Raw genomic sequence first — 22636 nt, forward strand, 5'->3', positions numbered from 1 at the left:
GGTGACCTTTTTTCGTGGCAGATCAATGTGTACAGGGACTAGATGCTCAAGGTGAAGATGGGGGTCAGGGAAATGAAAATCTTGGAGGAAGTGAAGGACGTGGGTGGTATCCCAAACGTAGGTGGGGAGTTCCTGGACTAAAGAGGACAGAGGTAGTCAAGGTAGACAGAGATGGAGCTCAGGCGCAGGCTGATATAGGTCAGGGTTGGGGGGGAGAGGCTGAAGTGGATAGATGGGAAAGGTGGTGGACAAGTCAGAAGGGCTGTGCCAAGTTGGAGGCCTGGGATTGTGATAATGTGAGGGGAGGGGAAATGAGGAAACTGTTGAAATCCACATTTAACCCTGTGGTTGCAGGGTCCCAAGGCGGAATATGAGTCATTCTTCCTCCAGGCGCCAGGTGGTAAGGGTTTGGCCATGGTTTTATAGAGACATGTCACGTCTTTTATCTAACTGCAACTCTTTCTTCCACAGAGTTCTGATGAAAGATCATCTACCTGAAACATAAATTGGTTCATTCCACAGATAGTGCCTGGGTTGTTGGGTTTTTTTCAGGAGTTTTTTTGTGTTCTATTTTATGAATCCGAATTACAGCAGGTATGATTGCCTTTTATTCTAAACTCTTTCAGCCACTCAATGTTCTAGCGGGCCAGTGATGAAACAAGGTTCAATCCCTTAGGGTAACAGGCTATAAGTTGTCGAATGGGAAGGGTACAGATTGCGTGTATGGCTTGTGTCTGTCTCCAAGCGCATTAGCCATTGTGTTACAGGCACTTGTTTGTCTTTTAAATGGCTCTAGAGTTATGCAATTTGATATATTTTTTTCAATATTTCCGTGCAGTGTGGTAAAAACTGATCACAGTGAAAACATCCCCTCGCCATTTGAAAGGGCGGGTTAACAAACCGCCAGCAGACCTACATTAGATGCGGCTGCTCTGAACAATTGAGTCTTGGCTGATTGAAATCACTGTAGGGGACGCTACAGTTTTCTCTCTGCTGCGGCGAGGCTTCATCACAAGTCATCCCAGGCAGAGTTCATGAGTCCCATTTACTGAAAGATGAGTGAATACACCAGCTGTAAGGTGAACATCCGTACAGCATGAAGTGATCATTACTCTCCCCGAGCGTTGTAATTGCGTTGTTTACTCCATGACTTGAGAATGCGAAGCAATAAATGTGTTGGAACTAATGCCGGACAATGCTCTCGCACTAAAAGTATTCACTTAAGGGAAAGTGAAAGGTTTATAACACTGACATCAAGAGGCGGTTCATCACTCTGGCATAACTTCTTTTTGTGAGTATTCAGTTTATCAGTCTTGTATGTATTGCGATGACCCAGTTTGCTAACAGTCGCATTGTCTTCGTAAGAGAATTGTTTTAGACTTTGAACTGAGAGATGAAGTTTTCAACCTGTTAACCCTTTGATGTATTACGAGGAGCTAATTCCATGCTATCTGTCAGCGAACTGTTTTGGTGAAATATCCCAACAGTTGAGCTGGGAACGTGGTCCTCTAGCTTATCTCCCCACCCTTCAGTCTCTCTGCCTTTATTCCTGATGAAGGGCTTTTGCCCGAAACATCGATTGTACTGCAACTCGGATGCTGCCTGAACTGCTGTGCTCTTCCAGCACCACTAATCCAGAACATGGTCGGCATGGACTGGCTGGACCAAAGGGTCTATTTCCATAAAGTATGACTCTGTGATTGTGTAATAATTCATTTCTCGTTTAATGGTGTGTGTTTTAAGAGGGCCAGATATCCCATTCTGTTCATATATATATATATATGTATATGGATAGATAGCATCTTTTAAAAGATGCAGTTTTGAAATAACTATTTCAGTTTGGATATGAAAGAGAACTTATTTTATGCAAATATATGCAAAGTGTGCTCCTAATGAATGCAGTAAGGCAGACATTCTTGTCAGAGTGCTCAACAACCACACTATACGATTTAAAGGTGACTGCCCGCCGGCAGAAGCTGCTTCATGTGAATCTCAAAACTGATTTTTCTCGCGTATTCTCGTAAAATCTGAGGAAACTCTCGAACGTGAAATTGTCCCGTTTGCTCGGCTTTGAAGTGTTAATAAAACTGTTGCAATCGCAGCATCACATTGATGTCGACGATCAACAATTCTTAGCGTTTTCATCTGCAGCTGTTTTCTGGTGATACTGTTCCTCTTCAGTATAGTTGTTCCTTCATGTATTGTTCACTCCGTCTATTTATAACTGGCCTTTTTAAAACAAACAATCAGGTGTTGACTACTGAATAATAGTTTCCGCTTCTGTGTTATTGAATGCAGTTACAGATCAAGTTATTCATTTCAGTTATTTGAGATTGGAAAATGTTAATTTCCATTTAATTGAAGAAAATCGAAGGACCACAATAAAAACTATATATGATTCATAACAAAGGAACAGACCAATGTAATAAAACAAAGAACTGCCAACAAAGTCATAGAGTCATTTGCTTGGAAACAGACCCTTCCATCTAACCATGCCAACCATAACCCCAAACAAAACTAGTCCCACCTGCCTGTGCTCACCTCCTATCTCTCCAAACCTTTCCTATTCTTGCATTTATCCAAATACTTTTTAAACGTTCTAACCGTACCCACATCCATCACTTCCTCTGGAATTTACTTCCACACACAAACTACCCTCTGTATCTAAACGTTACCCTTTGTGTCTATTTTAAATCTTCCTCCTTTCACTTTAAAAATATGCCTCCTCGTCTTGAACTCCCCCACCACAGAGAAAAGCCATCTGCAATTCACCTTATCCATATTCATCAAGATTTTCCTCCATAAGGTCACCCCTCAACCTCCTACACTCCAGTGTAAAAAGTTTCAACCTATCTAGCCCCTCTGTACAACTCAAAACCTCTATTCCCAGCAACATCCTGGTAATTTTATTTTACCCCTCTCAAGCTTAATAATATCCTTCCTATAGCAGGGTGACCAGAACTGGGTACAGAAGTCTAGAAGAGGCCTTACCAACATCCTGTACAACCTCAATATGAAATCCCAACTCCTATACTCAAAGGTCTGAGCAATGAAGGCGAGTGTGCTAAACTCCTTCTTAACCACCCTGTCACAAACTTCAAAACACTGAAGCCCTAGGTCTCTCTGTTCTACAAAACTACCCAAGGCCCTACTTTTAATTGTATAAATCCTGTCCTAATCCTGAATATCTGAAACAAAAAACACAAACTGCTGGAGAAACTCAGCAGGGCTGGCAGCATCTGTCAAGAGAAAACAGAGTTAACTTTGAGGTCCAGTGACCCTTCTTCAGAACTAGCCATTCGACCAAACTGGGCTGTGCTGGTGTTTAGACAGAAAGGATCTCCTCTCACTGGACTTCAGAAGAACATAAGAACTAGAAGCAGAAGTAGGCCATTCAGCCCCTCTAGCCTGTTCTGCTATTTCATACCATCATAGCTGATCTTATTTCAGCCTCAACTTGACTTTCCTGTAACCTTTTAACCTGTTATTAATTAGAAATCTTTGTCTATCTCCTCCTTAAACATGTTCAGTGTCCCAGCATCCACTACACTCGAGTGTAATTAATTCCACAGACTTGCTACTGTTTGACAGAAGTAATTCCTCGTCATCAATGTTTTAAATTTGCTCTCCTTTTCCTAAGGCCTCTCATTCTAGATCATCCCACAAAGGGAAATATCTGCTTTACATTTACTTTGTCAATCCCCTTCAGAATCTTATGTACCTCTTCTAGTCCATCTAAACGTTAGTGATTATGGGCCTAAACAGCTCAATTTCTCTTTGTAAAACAAGCCTTTCATTTTTGAAATTAATCTAGTGAACCTCCTCTGAACTTCCTCCAATGTGATTACATCCTTCCTCAAGGAAAAGAGCCAAAACTGTACATGGTACTCCAGATGTGATCTTACTTATGCCTGTTATAATTACAATAACACTTCCCTTCTTTTATACTCCATTCCTTAAGCAATAAACACCAGATTTGATTTTTTCCTCTTTATTGCCTGTATGTTAAACTTTCTGCAATTTCTGCATGCAGACACCCAGATCCATTTGCACTAAAGCATTTTGAAGTATCTTTCCATTGAGATAATTTGCATTTTTTATTCTTCAAACCAAATTAGATAACCTCACACTTATCTATTTTAAACTCCATCTCCCAAATTTTGACCTGTTCACTTAATCTATCCATATCCATTTGCAATTTACCTTCCCACCTATTTTACTATCATCTGCAAATTTGGCAATGACTCATTCTATCCCTGCATCTAAATCATTAATATAAATTGTTAACAGTTGGGGCATGTGACCTGAGCACTGTGACACCCCATTAGTCATAGCTTGCCAACCAGAAAAACACCCATTTATCCTGACTCTCTGCTTTCTGTTGGTTAGCCAATCTCTTTCCAAGCAAATATATTAATCTTAATCCAATGTGATCTCACATTGTGCATTAACCTTTTGTGTGACGCCTTATCAAATGCCTTCTGAAAATCCAGCTATACCACATCTACAGAACACCTATTATCCACTTTGTTAGTTTGATCTTCAAAGAACTGTAGCAAATTAGTCAAACATGATTTACCCTTCATAAAAACCATGCTGAATCTGATGGATTGCGTTTGGACTTTCCAAATGTCTTGTTACTACTGCCTTTACAATTGATTCCAACACTATCATCTTACACTGTAAAATATTATAATTGTATCTCCCTCATTATTTAACTCATCCTTAATGCATCTGTATATAATGGCCAAATCTAAATCTGGTATATTGTATCTGACTTATTAGTAGTAATCTTATATTTGAGTCTTAGAATCTTTTGCAAATGAAATCACCTTTCTTACATCTACCTTTTCAAACCTTTTCATAATCATAAAGTTTTCTATTAGGTTAGCCAACAGCCTTCTCTTTTCTAAAAGAAATGCACAAGCTGTTTTGAGGGCTTAAACATCAATGATTCATATCTATAGGAAAATAAGCCTTGATTTAGAAGGACAGAGATGCAAAAGCAGGTCAGTTTCAAGGGAGTGAGATTGTCTTTCATGCACTATTCACTTTGAAGATAGTTTTTACATTCATTCCAAGATGACACAAATTGCACACAGACTGTTAAACTCACTTTGCTACTTTGATATGTTACTGCAGAGCATGAGAATGAAGAGCAGATTTCAGTCCAAGAATATTTGGAATTAAAGCAACTAAGAATATTAAAATTGTATCATGTTTATCTCACTCTAACAGTTGGCTACCTTAATTTTACAAATGTAGGAGAAAAATATGACAAATATTGGAATCTGAATGTGGAGTATAATTGGTATACATCTGAAAATACTATGGAAATAAGTACATTTCAGTTCAATTTAAAGAATGAAAAGTGTTCTCTAACACAGACAGAATATAGGAAGGTGCCTGAAAGCTGAACTGTTTGGTTTTGAAGCTTTGCAGCCTTGAAGGCAAAGTATGGTTTTCTGATGTATTTGAGCTTTCCACTGAAATTCTGCTTCAGGTATGTCAGCAAAGGCATTAACCAATTCATTAAAAACGGTGGCACAGTGGTTTGCATGCTGCCCCAGAGACCCGGGTTCAATTCCCGCCTCAGGCGACTGACTGTGTGGAGTTTGCACGTTCTCCCCGTGTCTGCGTGGGTTTCCTCCGGGTGCTCCGGTTTCCTCCCACAGTCCAAAGATCTGCAGGTCAGGTGAATTGGCCATGCTAAATTGCCCGTAGTGTTAGGTAAGGGGTAAATGTAGGGGTATGGGTGGGTTACGCTTTGGCGGGTCGATGTGGACTTGTTGGGCCGAAGGGCCTGTTTCCACACTGTAATCTAATCTAATCAAAATCAGGTCACTGTTTTTGTTCATAAACTGGCATGCAATTATTACTTGAATCATTAAATTATTTGTTGTGAAGCTTTTGAGGTCATGTTATTTAAATGATTTGGAGATGCCGGTGTTGGACTGGGGTGTACAAAGTTAAAAATCACACAACACCAGGTTATAGCCCAACAGGTTTAATTGGAAGCACTAGCTTTCGGAGGTAAATAACCTGATGAAGGAGCGTCGCTCCGAAAGCTAGTGCTTCCAATTAAACCTGTTGGGCTATAACCTGGTGTTGTGTGATTTTTAACTATGCTATTTAAAGGCAGTCTTATTCAAATTCATATACTGCAGTTTAATTTTAGGTCCATTAATTTATATTTATTACTAATACAGTATATAACTTCTAACTGTTGTAGAGTTGAAACTGCATTTACATTTAGGTCTGCCATACCTCTGGGATATTGAGAAAAAAACTTGTTTTGAGACAATTATTTAAGTTTCTTTCTAGAGAATGTCAGACTCTTTTTTTTATACCCTCACTTTCTCTCTTTAGACCACTTTCTTCTATGGTCTACTTACAGGTCAGTTCTAGTCTGGCTCTTAAAATTATTAACAAGAAGCAGACAAGAGTGAAATTACTGTCACTGGTGGTGCTACTGAGTTGCTAATCTCAGTTGCATTTCCATACGGATGGACTAGGCAGAAGCCAGAGTAGATTTTAGGAACAAAATAAGAATTAGTGCTTCAACTTCATACTTCACCATTCCACTAACTAAAATACTTTTCTTATAGAATTTTACAAAATCTTATCATTAAATCCTTACCATAGATTTCCCCATTGAGGACTAGAAATTACTGTTGGTGATATGACAGATGAACAGTTTTATATAACCTTCCTCTCTTTAACAAGTGGCATTTTAACCAAGTTGGTGTCATCATTACAACAGCAGAGTGAAATGCCAGAAACAAATCTTTTAAACATTTTTATAAAATCATCATCCATATCAGTTCTGGACTAGGGCTTATTTTCATTGTGCCTTCTTAAAATTGTTACAGAAATTTATTTTGTTTATACATATTGAAAGGGTGTTGTGAAACTTGAAAGGATTCAGCAAAGATTTACAAGGAAGTTTCCAGGGTTGGATGGCTTGAGCTGAATGATTCGGGGTTGTTTTCCCTGGAGTATCAGAGGCTGAGGGGTGACTTATAGAGATTTATAAAAACATGAGGGGCATGGATAGGGCAAATAGACAAGATCTTTTTCCTGGGTTGGGAGAGTCCAAACCTAGAGGGCTTAGGTTTAGAATGAGATGGAAAAAATTTAAAAGGGACCTAATGGGCAACTTTTTCACACAGAGGATGGTGCATGTATGGAATGAACTGGCAGAGGAAATGGTGGAAGCAGGTACAATAACAACATTTAAAAGGCATCTGGATGGATATACGAATAGCAAGGGTTTAGAGGGATATGGGCCAGGTGCTGGCAAATGGGACCAGATTAGGTTAGATACCTGGTTGGTATGGATGAGTTAGATAGAAGGGTCTGTTTCTGAGCTGTACATCTCCATGACCCTATGACTTGATAACACTGAAAAACATTTATGCTGCACTAAAAATTAACACAATCTTAGATTTGGTAGAATTTCTTCCTACAGCAAAAGATATATTCAGTAAGTCATAATTTGAAATAAATTTTCATCTGTGTAGTTTAATGGAAACAGGTGTATTTTTGTGAGCTTCATCATGAGAAAACCAGTGTGATTTAACATTGAAGTGTAGATATTATCTGTGTCTGAAGTAATGCTTAGGTCCATCAACAATTTTAAAACATGTTGATTCACAATGAATGGGATATTCGGCGAAGAATTTCATGTTGAAATCCATTGCATTAGCACATATTTTTGAAGATTGTTTATTTGCAAAATATTATGTCAGCCTATCATTCCTGAGCTGGTGTCAGCTCATCAACTAGAGCTGGTGTCAGCTCATCAACTAGAGCTTATCTTTTCTAATTCTTGCCTGCCCTTCCTCAAATTCTGTGATACTTTCTTTCCAAATACTTATCCTATCACCTTTTTTCATTAAGATACAATGCCTGGCTCAAAATTACTTGTAGTAAAGATTCCTATTGTCAAGATGGTAATATTTCTATAGTTTTAAATTTTGACATTCATAAAATTTTATTTGGCTTCATCAGGGTAAATTGTGCAGATTACAAGAATGCTTTCTTCTTCTGTCCAGGAAAATAATGTGTCTGAGCTTTTTCTGGCTACATCCTCTTCTCTGCTTTCCCATTGAATAAGGACTCAGTTCTACTGTTCATTGGTGACAGTCATTTATTGATAGAAGTTTTAGATTATTAATAAGAAAATGTCATTTGGGTCTGAGTTCACAAAAGATTTAGGCTCATAGGGCATGGTTCAGGATCTCATTTTAAACAAATTGGTAATCTGTAGTCATATTATAATTTAAGCTGGCCTTGTGAAGACCATGAGAGTGATCAGTAAATGTTTAGTAGTATGCAAGAAGCTAATAGTTGCCATTTGAAGCTTTACAGAGTTTACAATAACATCTTTGTTAGATTTCAGAAATAGTTAGAGTTGAAAAGTTGAATTGGCTTGTGAGACAATGGTATATTATCTTGTATTCTTTCTTGTATTTTAAAATGAATTACTGCAGCAGGGCATTTAGTATTTTATTTCATAAGTAAATCATCTTCCAGTATTCATTTATGTTTCCTTCACAAAAAAACACACTATTAAAATATTGGCTGAGTTATGAATGTTGTAAAGAGTTAATGTTTTATCTATATAAAGGCATTTGCTTTGCATTCATTCTAGTGGATGATGGTTTGTCACTTTTAGTATCAACTAATGATTTTACAGAAGTGCAGTCTAATCAACTAGGTCAGTCAAAATAGAGATGGTGAATGAGAGCAATCAATGCTAAGTAAGGTTTATGTTTTTAGTTGGATACAACGTGAAACTGATTTTGGCCAATGATTATTGTGATGATGAAAGAATGCAATCATATGAATTTGTTTTAATGAGAATCAATTATTCCATTCTCATTAGATAAATAAGTTGAAGATTGAATTATCTAAATACTATGTTAAAGATAGGCTAGTGTTAATTATTACCAACAAAACTTTCTGGTACTGAAAATTAACTGCTTCAACAGCTAAAATTATGACAAATTTTATTTTCAATGAGTCTATCTGATTTTGTACCATCTCCCATTTTAAAGAAGCTATTTCCTTTCAGTTGTCTTCTTAATAATGCCTTGGCTTCCAGTTGTCAAACAAAATGTATGCAATCAATAGTGCTAGTGCACTGTGTTCTGAAGATTATATAACTAATAAAGAGGCTTGGTTATATTTATAGCAAGTCTAAAAGTGCCAGTCTTCACAATGGTCTCATAGAAGATGTGTTTTCAAAGAACAATAATAGTCATGCTTTTTTTTCCCTCTGGACATAAAACTTTTAGTTTTAGAGACCAGTTCACCTACGTGTTCACTAAATTAACTGTAGATATGACTGGTAGTTTTCAGTGGCAGATCACTCAAGTTTTAATCCAAGAACAAATAACAAATATTTTCACTCTTGCACCTAATTATGGGATACTGGCTCATAATTTATTGTCAAAATGGTTGCTATGCTTATAGCACTTGCTGTTGTTAAATGCAAATGTTGCAGCAATTTCTGGTGAGGTGCAAGTGTGTAGTTGAACATAGATATCAAAATGTTGCTGTTGGAATTCTGCGTTGTAATTTAGCATTGTAAAAACTGCATCTTGGTGTCTGGTTCACCATGGCAACTCTTTGAATAGAATTGCTGTATTTGTATGGTGGATATGAACTAAATTTGCCACTGAAGATTAATTCTTGTCTATTTTAGTCTTTGACTCTTATCAATATAACAGCTAATTATTACAATTCTAACACTGGAAGCTAACTATTAGAAAAGTAACTTTTCTTCTTCAGGTCCTAATTACCGATAGGAGCTTTTAAAAATCTAGAAACTGAAACAGAAATAAACTTCTCAGTTATTTTATTTTTCTGCTCCCTAATCCAATCTTTCTATCTCTTTATTTCTCTTTGTGTCAGTAAATTGACACTGGATTTAACCATTCCATTTTATATGTCCTTCTTGGTATCTGCACTGTTCATTTCGCAGCCTTTAGATTAGTTTGAGAGACATGGAATTACTTGACCTGATCACTTGGCTCTCTGGTGCCCAGTTTCTCTTGGTGCGATGTTCAACATTCAGCAATTTTATAATACAAAAATATTAAAACACCTAGACTGGCAAGTCAAACTAAGAAGAGACATCATTAAATTAATTCCTAAAGCAATTTTTGACTGATAATTCATATAAGTTGCCTCACTAGAAAATTACAAAAAATATTATAAATGCAGATGGCAATTTGTTTTATTTTAGTTACACCAAGTAAAAAGATTTATATTTTTGAATTCTCTAAATCTAACTATTCCATAAAGATTTTGCCACTAATTTGTCAGGTGAAATGTTAAGTAGTAGGGTAGGGTAATGGATCTGGGAGGGATACTCTTCGGAGGGTTGGTGTGGACTTGTTGGGCCAAATTGTCTATTTCCATGCTGTTAGGATTCTGTGATAACACTTTGCACCACTGAAGCTCCTATGTATGCCAAAAACACCCAGCTTTACCTCTCCATTATATTTCTTGATCCCGTCACTGCCTCCGTGTTGTCAGACTGTTGACTTTGACATCCAGTATTGCAAGAACTGTATGTTGTTGCAGCTAAATGTTGGGAAGATCAAAACCACAATTTTTGCTCCCGAGCATGAAGTCGTATCCTTCTAACTGATTCCAGCGCATACCTAGTCACTGTTTCAGACTGTACCAGATTGATTTAAATCCTCGTGACCCCATATCCTTACTATCACAAATATCCATCTACTTGCACAGCATAACATTAAACACTTCCATTGCTGCTTCAGCTCATCTGCTACTGATACCCTTATTCATGCCTCTATCATCCCCAGGCTTGACTATTGTAATGATCTCCTGGGTCAAACTTTACCCTAGTTTAAAATGACCGTCCTCGTATTTAAATTCATTCCACTCTTTAAATTCTCTTACATCTTCATAAGCTCTGCCTTCTTCTGACTTTGGCCTCTTGTGTGTTTCCCCCTCTTCATCACACTGTTGATGACTATGCTTTCATCTGTCGTGGAATATAACGTGAAATCCTTTCTTATACCTTGTTTAGCACTCAACACTACCACCACCACCTCCCCCTCACCTTCTACAATATGCTTTATTGAATTTTATTATTTACTGATCAGAGATACTGTTATCCACATCTGGATTCCCAATCAGCCACATATCGGTTGTGGCTAACCTAGTGGACAACACTGCTTTAGCATCTCTTATTTATAATGCTAGCAGATCTATTATAGTGCCACTTTGTAGGGACCTGCAGCACAGCAGTAGAGGTAAAAGTCTGGTATAGAGCAAAATATTTTAGATTGAGGAGTGGAATTTAGGGTGAAGTCCCTCGCTGAACTCAGTGAAAAATCCCGACTCAGGGTAGAAAGCAATTATGGTGAGGGAAACAATTATGATGAGGGTGATGTTAAACTATCTCCAAAGATTCTTACCCTTTGAACATGGATCAGATCAATTATGGAACAGAACGGAATTGCAGTGTCCCAACTGAACTAATCCATAAGAAGCAACAAAGTGACAGAGGCATCATTCCTTGCTCATCAATGACCTGTTTCAAAATTTTGAGGTAGGATCAAAGATTTCATCCTAACAACTTTATGGCAGCTGAGTGAAGCTTCCCAGCATTCATGGGGCTATTGTGTTTGGCCACTGAAGCAGCTCTTTCCTTTTAATGCTATTGAACAAGTATTCTTTGTGAAAAATTGAGAAAATAAGTTAAGCCATATAACTATTGTTTTCTGTAAACTGTTAACATGAATCAGAGGGCACCTATACCTCTTTGTAAAGCAGAACCTGAATGTATGAAGTATGCTGTAATTTCTCAAGATGTTCCAAATCACTTTACCTACAATTCATAAATATAAAATGCAGTTATTGTTGAGAAGGTGAACATAACAAGTGGACAATAAGATTCTTCATGCGGTAATGTGATGAATGACCAGTTTATTTTGGTGATGTTGGCTGAAAACAATATATTGACCAAGACACTAGGAAAATTAGCTGTTTTTTCCCAAATGGTACTATGGAGCCTTCAGTTCTAACTGAGCAGGCCAACGGAGTATGCCTCATGAGAAAGTTGGCACTTCCAATCATGCAGCAATTTCTGAAGTGTCAGCCCGAATTATTTGCTGAACCCCTTTCTATGCCTGGTTCAGTAAAGGAGAATCTCTCATGGCCTATTATTTTAAGGTTTGCTTGCCATTTGTAAATATTAAAATTAGTCTTCTGTGCCATAACATGAATTTCTGTAAGGAAATTTCTGCGTGGGGAATTAAGTGAGATGTGAAAGTAATACAGGATGAAACAGAATTTTCGTTCCAATCAGTCCATGTCAACCATTTCCCAAACTAAACTAGTCCCACATGCCTTCACTAGGCCCATATCCCTCCAAACATTTCTTATTCATGTACTTATCTAAATGTCTTTTAAAATTTACAACTGTACCTGCATCTACCACTTCCTCTGGCTGTTTATTCCACTTACAAACCACCCACTGTGTGAAAAAGTTGCCCCTCAGGTCCATTTTAAATCTTGGGTCAAGTAAAACAGCTACGCGGTTCATGAAGTTCTTGTATTTGACCTAGTCTATTGGGTCTCCTAATAGATTGCTGTTTAAGATTCCTATTTAGAATGCAAAATTTAGAGAAAATGTGAATTATAAACTGAAAACTAAAAGAACTGTGGATACTGGAAATTAGAAACAAAATCAGGAATTGCTGGAAAATCTCAACAAGTCAGGCAGCATCTGTGGAGAGAAATCAGAGTTAACATTTTGGATCCAGTGAAACTTCTTCAGCCACTGAACTCGAAATGTTATCTCTGATTTTTCTCCACAGAAGCTGCCAGACCTGCTGAGTTTTCCAGACATTTATCCTTTTGTTATAAATTAATATTGGAATTGCGCAGAGAATGATTTTGTTAATGGTACATCAGTGGGAGACTTTTGGGACTGATTTCACTTTCAGTTTGGAAGGTAATTGTTGCCTAAGGTATTGCCCTGAGAAAAGGTTAATGCTAAGGAGTACATTATGTACCACCCAATATGATAATCTCAAACAGAGATAGGTGGGAGACCAGCACTGGATCTTGAGGCTGAGGCACTGGTGAAGGGGTAATGTCACTAGATTAGTAATCCAGGGACTCTGGGAATGCTCTGGGTACATGGATCCAAATCCCACCATATTAGCAAATGGAATTTGAATTCAATCAATAAATCTGGAACATAAAGCTAACAAACTATTATCAATTATAAAAACCCATCTAGCTCACTATTGCCCCTTAGGTAGAGAAATCCACTGTCCTTACCTAGTCTGACTCACATGTGACTGGAGACCCACAGCAATGTAGTTGTCTTTTAACCATGCTCTGAACTGACCAAGTAATCTAGTAAAGGAAATTTAAGGATGGACAACATTACTAACAAGAACAACATCCCATGTAGCAGTGAGAAAGGAAAACCAAATTCTCCACTGTTATGATTGAAGGCAACTCCCATTCTGGGCTGCAGGAGAGTAGTGAATATCCCTGGGCACGAGAGGAGAACTCAGACTGGATCATGGCTTGCTGAGCAAGTGTCAGTAATTCATGGTAGGATAGAGTACTAATCAAAGAAATAGGAAGAAATAAAAAGGGGTTGGGCACGATCTTATTGAAGGAGATTGAAGTCCTATCATCTAGATCTCCCTCAGAATTTTATATCTTACAATATAATTTGAACTTGATTGCTATTAATGTTATAAACTACATATTGACCTGCTTGTCAATGGACTATCAAGTGTTTTCTTTCTATGCCACACAACACCATTCAGGACCTTTTTCAAAATCTTTCACCAACTTGATTGGTGGTGAGGATCCATCATATAACATAGTGAGGAGTGGTGCAAATTGCAGTGAGCTTTGAAGAAATCTTCAAGCACAGCAAAATGTGAAATAGTTATTCCCACAAGAAGTTATTAAGGTTGGTCAAGTGACAACAGAAGAAAAGCTGAAAGTATTCCTGGGGAATCGAACCCAAATATTTTGACAAGAAGGTATTTAAGTCAATAGACATCTCACTAATTTTAAACCTGATACAGGTTGGATGTATTTTAACAGATAATAGACCATGACTGATGAAACATTGTTAATAATTTGCATTATTCACAAACTTGAGCAGAGTGTGCCACTCATACCTAACACTTTTCCCACCGGAACTTGGGAACAGACCTACTTACATTTGACCAAAGGTCTTATCATATGGCTGTTGATTATTTTACAGAGAGGATAGAGGTGAAAATATTATCAGCTCCCACTACTAATGGAGTGGTTAGTGTCTTGCATGAAATAGTCACTACAGTAGGGATCCTTGACCTGGATGTGACCGATAATAGCCCACTGTTTGTTAACAAGTGCTTTAACCGTTTTGCAGCTATTTCTGGTATTGAACATGTCATAAGTTCTCTAAGGTACCAGCTGTCAAATGGGGAAGCCAAACCTGGGGTCTGAACAGCTAAGTGACTTTTGCAGAAAAATGCTGACTTTTATACAATGTTGCTAAATTACCACCACACCTCTATCCATTGTGTGGCTTATCCATGTCAGAAGTGCTGATGTATAGATGCCTGAAGACTCCATTTCCTATCTTACCAAAGAAATTAACCCTACAGTCAGGTCCACGGGAGTCTAACGATGTATATAAGATAGAATAGTTTTATCAGGAGTAGAAGGCAACTCACTATAATAGTCGTCATCAACTTCTGTAAAGGAGATGATGCAAATCAGAAGTGCAATTTGCAACATGTTAATGTGCTATTCTTACCAAACAGAAGAATTTTATGCAAATTAATTTGATATTCTTTGTTGGTCCTTTTCAAGCACATTGGCACCTTTGGTAAAGGGCACCAGGTGATGGATGCTGGACTTTTAATAGGAAAGGTACAGTCATTAAAGAGGCATCAGGGAATCGTATATCATTTGTGCAGCTGAAAGAGTTAACAATGAAGTTTAGGAACAAGAGTGAGCCATTCAGCTTCTTTGAGCTTGCTCCACCATTCATTGTGATCATGGCTGAAACTTGTTCTTTCTTTTGCTCCGTACCCTTCGATCCATTGGCCCCAAAAACAAAATCTAACTCCTCCTTGAAAACATTAAATGTTTTGGCTTCAACCACTTTCTGTGGGTCGAGAATTCACCACTCTCTGGGTGAAGAAACTTCACTTCAATTCAATCCTAAGTGGCCCACCCATTATACTTATTGTTGTACAAACAAACAGCAGGAACCTTATCCCATTGCAGATCAATCAGCAACAAAGACTTGAATGGGACAAACCCAATAAGGAACATCATGATGTCAATGCTTCACCAATGACACATTATTAGGAACTGAACCAGGATCAACAGTCTTGAAGCCAAAGGACCACAATCTGAAAAGAACACATTCAAGCAGAATAACAAAACCACCAGACCACCCACATTTGTGGACATGGGGTAGTGGTACATGTTTTTTTAAAGTTTATTCTTTCAGCAGAATCAGGCGTTACTAGTGACGGAGGCATTTGTTGCCCATCCATTATTGCTTTTGAACGGTGTGGCTTGTTGGTCCATTTCGGAGGGCAATTAAGAGTCAATTACATTTTATGGGTTTGAACTCCTAGTTAGGCTAGACCGGGTAAGGGTGGCAAATTTCCTTCCCTAAATGACATGAATAAACCAGAGGGTGTTTTACATCAATCAATGATCGTTTCATGATCACCTTTTATAGAGCATAAAGTCATACAGTCATAGAGATGTACAGCATGGAAACAGACCCTTTGGTCCAATCGTCAATGCTGACTACATATCCTAACCTAATCTAGTCCCATTTGTCAGCACTTGGCCCATATCCCTCTAAACCATTCCTATTCATGTCGCCATCCAAATGCCTTTTAATGCTGCAATTGTACCAGCCTCTACCACTTCCTCTGGTTGCTCATTCCATGCACACACAACCGTCTGCATGGAAAAAGTTGTCCCTTATGTCCCTTTTATATCTTTTCCCTCTCACCCTAAACCTATGCCTTCTAGTTCTGGACTCCTCCACACCAGGGAAATGACTTTATATATTTATCCTATCCATGCTCCTCATGATCTTATAAACCTCTATAAGGTCACCCCTCAGCTTTCAACACACCAAGGAAAACAACCTCAGCCACTTCAGCCTCTCTCAAATCCTATAACCCTGGCAACATCTTTGTAAATTTTTTCTGAACCATTTCAAGTTTCACAACTTCCTTCTGATAAGAAGGAGACCAGAACTGCACGCAATACTCCAAAAGTGGCCTAAGCAACGTCCTGTGCAGCCATAACATGACCTCCCAAATCCTATACTCAATACTCTGACCAATAAAGAAAAGTAGAACAAATACCTTCTTCACTATCCTATCTACCTGCGACTCTATTTTCAAAAACTATGAATCTACACTCCAAGGTCTCTTGGTTCTGCAGCACTCAGTAGGACCTTACCATTCAGTGTTTAAGCCCTGCTAAGATTTGCTTTTCCAAAATGTAGCACCTCGCATTTATCTAAATTAAACTCCATTTGTCACTCCTCACCACATTGGCCCATTTGATCAAGATTCGGTTGTAATCTGAGGTAACCTTCTTCGCTGTTCACTACACCTCCAGTTTTGGTGTCACCTGCAAATATATTACATTCTAGATTTTAATCATTGAATTTCAATTCCACCAGCTGTCATTGCCACTACACCATCAGCAATGGTCTCTGAAAACGTTAATGCTGAGGAGTGCTTTAAACATAGCTCGGTGTGATAATGTGATGTTGACTTGACCAGGAGAACAACTCTATCTCGAAGGAAATCATTTCAATCTCCCTCACAGACTCAATACAATGTCTATTAGATTATTGTAACCTGTATCTGATTACTATCATGTAATAAACTACATCTTTAAGACAAGACCCTGTTCTCACTAAACAACAAGTGATACTTTTCTCCACTACACTAGCCATGTCCTTTAAATCCCTACGGCAGCAAATTCACCTGATATAGCTTTGCCAAACTGATTGAGGTGAAGATCTTCATACAACACGAATATGACCGAAGTGAGACTAAGATAACAGTGTAGTATTTGACCACACTATCCCCACCCAGCACCATTTTGGACTTGATCAGGAAATAGTGCATGGTGACTCCACCCGAAAGAGGCAGGGCACATTCATCTGTGCAATCAAGGCCTAAGATTTAAAGTAACAGCTGAAGGTGGCTATAAAAATGACCCACTTTTTAAATGACATAATGGCAAGGACATTATATACACTGGATGCATTTTCACTTGCTGATATTGCAGCCTCAGTGATCTAGTATGCACACATGGAACTTGTATTTCCAACACTATTGCCAGTTATATCCATAAGTGGGTATGAGTATGCTGTGGTACACAAAGGATTTCTTCACAGAAGAAAAATGCTAATTTTTCAGTAATTCTATTGGTTTATTTGTGGAAAAGACCAATCATTATTCTTAATGAACTTGCAAGCAGTACAGTGTTTGTTTCACTGTCCTTAACATGGAGTCTTTAAAAGTAACATGCCCTTTAACAAACACCAACTACAAAGGGTGTGGTGCTTATGAATGTTTAGATAAAAATTGTGATGTGTCTAGATGAAAGTTCTTGTCTTCCATACACCAAATGTTGCTCTCATTTTTATCTGCAGCAGTAGCACCTCAATGTGCAGTGCCTCAGAGCAGATGCATGACCCTGTGGTTATCTGTCATCCGTTGAGTTGAGTCACATTTAAGACACCTGGGGCAAATTCTGTAAAGGACATGATGCAAATCAGAAGTGAAATTTGCAACAGGCAATGTATTAAACTGCTATTCTTATCAAACAGAAGATTTTATGCAAATATAATCTGATATGATGCTTTGGTCTATGGACTTGATAGTATATGGAGAGAAATAATATTAAGGTGGGGAAAAAAGGTTTCTTCAGGAAAGAAAGAAAGCAACTCCATTTATGTAACCCTGTGATACCCCATTGTCTAAGGGGATCTGATACATGGAAACACTGGAGACCAATTTTACCTCCCTCTGCTGAAAAAAAGTGAAGCAGGAATTGCCAAAATGGCTTTTAATTATTTACAATCTTGCTGCTTACATTTACTGTCCTTTGTTACTGCAGTTACTTACTGCTGTTAACATTGCTGATCTAGCCCCTGCAATTTCAGGTTGTGTACCATTAGAACCAGAGTTGTTTGCATAAATAAGACAATGATTGTAGTCCTAAGGTACAAAGGGATGCAAATTATGACATAAGGCTTTATGTTCAGACAGTTCAACTGAACCTAGTGCCTAAATAAAAACCAAAAGGACTGCGGATGCTGTAAATCAGCAACAAAAACAGAAATTGCTGGAATGCTCAGCAGGTCTGGAAGCATCTGTAAAGAGAAATCAGAGGTAATGTTTCAGGTCCAGTGACCCTTCCTCAGAACTGATGGTAGCTAGGAAAACGCCGGTTTTTATGCAGATGATAGAGTGGGGGAATGGGGGAAGGAGTAAATGACAGGTGTGGAATAGAGCCAAAAGTGAGAGAAGAACAGTTGGACAGACAAAGGAGTGGCTAACGAGGAGGATGAATAACTATTAATAGAGACTGATATTGACTAATAATTGGTGGTGTAAGAGCAGACTCTATGATCACAAGGCCTAGTGTGTGTGATAGCAGGCTAGAACATGGGGGAAATCAGGCTCTAAAGTTATTGAACTCAGTATTGTGTCCAGAAGGCTGCAGAATCGCTAAGTGGAAAATGAGAGGCTGTTCTTCCGGCCTGCGCAGAGCTTCACTGGAGCACTGCAGCAGGCCTGAGAAAGAGATACTAGCCAGGGAACACGGTGGGGTTTTGAAAAGGCAGGCAACTGGAAGCTCAGGGTCATTTTTGTCAGCTGTTATGCAAAGCAGTCACCCAGTCTATTGTTATGGACTACTCCAGACCACTCCAAACATTCTTAAGCAGGCAGCCCAGACCATAACTTTGCAATTTGTTTCAGTAAGTGTACAGTGAAAATTACCTGGAGTAAGTTAGTTAGGTTAACTACTAGGTTTTGAAACAGACAAACATGTATTCACAAAATTACAATGAAACACAAAGAACAGAATAAAAAACCCCGACAGAACTCAGCGTCCACACTAGACTTAATTATGCTGTTCTGAACATATATAACAGTCCCAATAAGCAAGCCCTCTTTAAAAACAGTAAAAAACTGGAACAGATGCTTAGAGGTTGAAGTTAGAAGGGCAGAAAGAGAGAGAGAGAGAGAGTTTCCACACAGCTGAATTCCTAACTACTCAGCTAGAGTGCTGCCCTCTCCCCTTTCATTATACAGGTCATTTCTAAAACATGACGACATTAGCCTGAAGTCTCATCTGTTTAAATATTAACAAAAAGGCCTCTCAATACCCTTTAATCTCTGTATCAAATCAGTCTAATCAGAACTGGGAGCTGGTTTATGACCCCTCTGAAAACAACTAAGGACACGGTATCCTTGAGAAAAGGGACCAGCTTTGTGACACTATGCTTAGTTTCCCCAATGTAGAGAATACCACATTGTGAGCAGTAAATGTAGAAGACTAGATTGTGTGAAGTGCAGGTAAAGCGTTACTTCATCTGGAAGGTATATTTTGGGTCCTTGGATACCGAGGATGGAGAAAGTAAATGGGCAGATGTTACACATTCAGCAATTTCAGGGGAAGGTGCTGTGGGCCTGTGGGGGAGTGTTAGAAGTGAAGGAAGAGTGAATCAGGGTGTCCTGGAAGGAATGGTCCCTGCAGAAGGTGGACAAGGGAGGGGAGGGAAATATATGAATGGTGGTAGCATCTCACTGGAGGTGGCAGAAATGGTGGCTAATGACTCTGGATGTGGATGCAGATGGGATAGTAGGTAAGGAGAAGTGAAACCCTTTCACTGTTGTGGGAGGAAGAGAGGAGCTGAGCGCTGAAATTTGGGAGATGGGTCAGACCCGGTTGAGGGCCATGTCAACAATGGTTCTGAGAAATCCTTGGTTGGTGATGAAGGTGGACATTTCAGAGGCTCCCTTGTTGAAGTTGGCATCTTCGGAACATATGCACAGAAACAGAGTAACCGGAAGAATGTGGTAGAGTCTTTAGAGGAAGCAGAGTGAGAGGATGTATAGTCCAGGTAACTGTGGGAGTCAGTGAAAGTGATATTGGTCAGGATATTAGTGGATATTAGTGGCCTGTCCATCCTCTAATGCCGCATGTTTAAAATAATCTCCACAGTCCTAAAGATTGTATTTTGTGGAGTTAACCTCTGTAGAGCATAATTGTAAACACTTATATATAAAAGATATGAATTTTGTTTTGATTAAATTTGCCAAAAATCTCAAAGTGTGACAGAAAGCATCAGTTCAGAGCATACACAAAGATAATAAATATCAGGAGGCAGTGGCACAGTAGTAATGGCTCTGTATTCTGGATTACTGGTGCTGGAAGAGCACAGCAGTTCAGGCAGCATCCAAGGAGCTTCGAAATTGACGTTTCGGGCAAAAGCCCTTCATCAGGAATAAAACCTGTCTGTACTGTTTGTCCTGTTCGGGTCTGAACTCTGCTGGTTTAAAGGTGGTCCGGAGTCCATGTGGGATGAGTTGGTTATGGAGGCAGGCACTGAGGAAGCAAATGTGGCTGTGGTAGCGAGTTTGTCTCACGACATGGTTGAAGAGCTTCAGGGCAGAGGAAATGACTTGGGAGTTGCAGTGGGAGAGGGACTCCCTGAGATTCTTGTAGAGAGAGGAGGAAAACTTCTTCAAGGCATGTGGTAGCGAGTTTGTTTCACGACATGGCTGAAGAGCTTCAGGGCAGAAAAAATGACCTGGGAGTTGCAGTGGGAGAGGGACTCCCTGAGATTCTTGTTGAGAGAGGAGGAAAACTCCTTCAAGGCAGGCATCCTTGCAAGAGGATTCGCAGTAGGGTTAAAATCAACGAGGTAAAAACAATGACTGCAGATGCTGGAAACCAGATTCTGGATTAGTGGTGCTGGAAGAGCACAGCAGTTCAGGCAGCATCCAAGGAGCTTCGAAATCGACGTTTTGGGCAAAAGCCCTTCATCAGGAATAAAGCTTTTGCCCGAAACGTCAATTTCGAAGCTCCATGGATGCTGCCTGAACTGCTGTGCCCTTCCAGCACCACTAATCCAGAATCTGGTTTCCAGCACCTGCAGTCATTGTAATGGCTCTGCATTTATAATCCAGAACCCAGACTGTTGTTCTGGGGATGTGGGTTCAAACCTGCCATGGCAGATGGTAAAGTTTGAATACAATGTATACCTGAAATTAAAGAGCATGTAAACAAAATAATGGGAATAATGATCGCAACTGCCCTCTGAAATGGCTAAGCAAATCATTCAATTGTCTTGAAACATTATGAAAGTAAAACAATAGAAAATTGGCACTGGCACTGACCTTGGCATCAGAGATTATGACAGCAAACACAGCTCTGGCAATATGACAATTATGTCCTTGTCAACAGCTGGGGATTTGTGCCAAAGTTTAGAGAGTTGTCCCAGTTCTGGTCAAGCAACGCCAAATGTACTTATATTCAATGTCTTAGACACCACTATCATTATCCCTGGGTATGCCCTGCCCCACTATCTGGACAGAGCCACCAGAGGTGGTGGGACAGCACATGGTATGCACTCAGAAAGAAATTGCCCTAGGAATCCTCAATATTGATTTTGAAACTGTGGAAGTCAAACATGGACAAGGAAACCTGCTGTTTTCTATCTACTACTTCAGCTCAGCTGATAAATCAGTATTTTTCCATGTTGAACACCACTGAGGTGAAGTACTTGGATGGAAAGACCGTATTCTGGTGGGGACTTCAATATTCATTGCCAAGACTGGCTCAGTAACACCAGTACTGACTGCTGGTCAAGTCCCAAAGGACATAACTGCAGGTTGGGTCTGTGGTAAGTGCTGAGAGAATCAACAAGAGGGAAAAATCTATTTGACCTCCTCCTCATTAATCTACATGTCGTAGCTGCATTTGCTAGGGCTTGCCTATTGATAGGAGTGACAGCCTCACAGTCCTGGCCAAGACTAAGTTTTCACGTTGAGGATCCCTGCCTCCTGTTGGGTGCAACAATCATCATGCTAAATGGGATCGGCTTTGAACAGATCTAGAACTCAAAACTGGGCATTCACAAGGCATTGTAGGCCATCAACAGCAACAGAATTGTATTCAACCACAATATGTAACTTCATCATCCAGTTTACCGCCATTCTACAATCACCATCATACTGGGAGGTAAACCCTGGTTAACTGAAGAGTGCAGGACCAGTATCAGATAAACCTAAAATTGAGGTGTTAACCTGGTGTATCTACTATATAGGACTACTTACACGCCAAGAGCAGAAGCAGAATGCAACAAACTGGACTAATGAATTCCCTGATCAAACAATCAGATCCAAGCTCTGTCATGCTGGTGGACAATTAAACAATTCATTGAAGGAAAAAGATACACAATTATCACCAGCTTCAATGATAGGGATCCAAGTAAATCATTGCAAATGACAAGTGCCGGGTGAATGATCCATTTCTGTCTCCTCCTGAAGTTTCCAAC

At 39.2% G+C, this 22636-nt stretch overlaps 1 protein-coding gene across 2 annotated transcripts in view; it reads left to right on the forward strand.

Moving 5' to 3' along the window:
* Positions 1 to 962: 962 nt before the first annotated feature.
* LOC122560140 (phosphoprotein associated with glycosphingolipid-enriched microdomains 1-like) overlaps positions 963 to 22636 on the forward strand; it is a 107014-nt gene continuing 85340 nt past the window's right edge. For both annotated transcript variants that reach the window (XM_043710432.1, XM_043710433.1), the window contains exon 1: positions 963 to 1291. The gene's annotated coding sequence lies outside the window, so the exon portion shown is untranslated. The remainder of the gene's footprint in view (positions 1292 to 22636) is intronic.

Source organism: Chiloscyllium plagiosum, chromosome 20 (genome assembly GCF_004010195.1).
Source record: "Chiloscyllium plagiosum isolate BGI_BamShark_2017 chromosome 20, ASM401019v2, whole genome shotgun sequence".
In the NCBI taxonomy this organism is placed as follows: Eukaryota; Metazoa; Chordata; class Chondrichthyes; order Orectolobiformes; family Hemiscylliidae; genus Chiloscyllium; species Chiloscyllium plagiosum.